Below are 2,090 nucleotides of genomic sequence, written 5' to 3' on the forward strand. Positions count from 1 at the left end.
CTACTTGCTTTGTTTCTAATTGCCTGGTAAGCTCTGCTAGTTGCTTGGCAAACACCTTGTTTTGGGCTAGAATTGTATCAACATGGTTCAGCTCCATGACTCCCTTAGTGTTGTGCCTCTCTGATGCATAGTAGTACTCATTCTCAGCCACTGTCTCAATTACTTCAATGGCTTCTTCCACAGTCTTTTTCCTGTTCAATGAACCTCCTGATGAATGGTCTACAGCCTTCCTTGATTCATAAGACAGTCCATCATAGAAAATATGCAATTGCACCCAATCATGGAACATGTCTGGTGGGCATTTCCTTGTCAAATCCTTGAATCTCTCCCATGCCTCATAGAGAGTTTCACCATCTTGTTGTCTAAAAGTCTGAACCTCAGATCGAAGCCTATTGACCTTTTGTGGGGGGTAGAAACGTGCCAGAAACTTGCTTTCCACCTCATCCCATGTTGTTAGACTCCCCCTTGGGAATGATTCCAGCCACTTAGCTGCTTTGTCCCTAAGTGAAAATGGGAACAAAAGCAGTTTATAGGCATCTTCCTGGACTCCATTGGACTTCACAGTGTCACAAATTCTCAGGAATTTTGTGAGATGTTGGTTGGGATCTTCATTAGCACTCCCACCAAATGAACAATGATTCTCCACAAGTGATATTAGCTGTGGTTTGAGTTCAAAATTGTTGGCCTGAATGGGTGGTTTCTGAATGCTGCTACCACAATTCCCAGAGGTTGGGTTTATGTATGAACTAAGAACCCTCCTCTCAGGAATGGCATTGTTTCCATCAGCTCTCTCATGGTTGTGAACTTCTCTATCCATGTTGAGATCTAGAGCTTCCTCAAAATTGTCCTCAGATTCTCCTTCAGATTCTTCTTCTCCCAGTACTCTCTTCCCTCTTGCTTCCCTTCTAAGTCTATGAAGGGTCCTCTCTGGTTCGGTATATGGAGGAGTTGATGTCTCTCCTCTCCTACCTGTCATACAAGAACACAGCACAGGCAACAAACAAGTGAAATACTCTTGGTTAATGGAAGAGTATGGTTAGAGCAATTGAGGAATTAATTCAAACAGTTAGTGAGTCAGTGGGTTAGTTGCTTGAATTTAAAGGCATAAAGAAAGAAAGCATGTAACAGAGTGCAGAAATTAAAATTCAACAAGTAACTTGTACTGAATTAATCAAAACAAAAAAAAAATGCTCAATCTAGTTAACTTCCAATTTGAGAATTGTCAATCGAAAACCAATCCCCGGCAACGGCGCCATAAACTTGATGCGCATAAACTAGTTATGCTACGATTTAGGAAATTGCACGATCGGCAAAATTCCTTCCGGCAAGTGCACCGGTTATCGTCAAGTAAAAACTCACAATAGAGTGAGGTCGAATCCCACAAGGATTGGTTGAGTGAGCAATTCGGATTAGAAGTGTGTTCTAGTTGAGCGGAATCAAGATTTAGATGAGAATTGCGGAATGTAAAATTGGCGGGAAAAGTAAATGACAAGAAATTGAAATGGCGGAATCTTAAATTGCATGAATTAAAGAGCAGAAGCTAAATTGCTGAAATTAAAAGGGAATGGGGGTGATTGCATAAATTGAGTTGCAGAATGTAAAGAGAAAGTGGAAATCAGAAATGGGGAATTCATTGGGTGTTAGGAGATATTGAGATCTCCGAATCAAAACATGTATATCTCTTCCTCAACCAATGCATTCATTGAATTTTGCTTGGCAATCTTATATGATTGGATCCCAATCCCTTGGCTCACCAATTCTCTCTAAAAACAAACAAATTCCCAATCCCTTGGTTTAAATGTTCATAAGAAGAGATGATGCTCGATCACTGATTATACCACACAGTTTCATGAACCACAATTTGGTAGGATTACATGTCACAATATCCATCCAAACCCCAATCCAATTCACTGTGAGAAAGCTTCTCTAGCATGAATCCTCCATTCCTTTCCCAAGGTTCCGAAGGATTCCAATTATGGGTAGTTTCTTTCCCAAGACAACTACCCAATGGAATTAGATCGAGAAGCTTTCTAACAAAATTCAAGAGAAAAGATTGAAGAAGAAGATAAACTATTATTGATTCATTGAAT

At 40.1% G+C, this 2,090-nt stretch overlaps 1 non-coding gene across 1 annotated transcript; it reads left to right on the plus strand.

The window, feature by feature from the left end:
* The first annotated feature begins 287 nt into the window (after nucleotides 1–287).
* LOC148548885 (small nucleolar RNA R71) lies at nucleotides 288–391 on the plus strand. Its single transcript, XR_015897588.1, has one exon. It is a non-coding gene; the product is annotated as a small nucleolar RNA R71 (small nucleolar RNA).
* The last annotated feature ends 1,699 nt before the right edge of the window (nucleotides 392–2,090 follow it).

This window comes from Arachis ipaensis, chromosome B8, assembly GCF_059453495.1.
Source record: "Arachis ipaensis isolate K30076 ecotype BB chromosome B8, ASM5945349v1, whole genome shotgun sequence".
Taxonomy (NCBI): domain Eukaryota; kingdom Viridiplantae; phylum Streptophyta; class Magnoliopsida; order Fabales; family Fabaceae; genus Arachis; species Arachis ipaensis.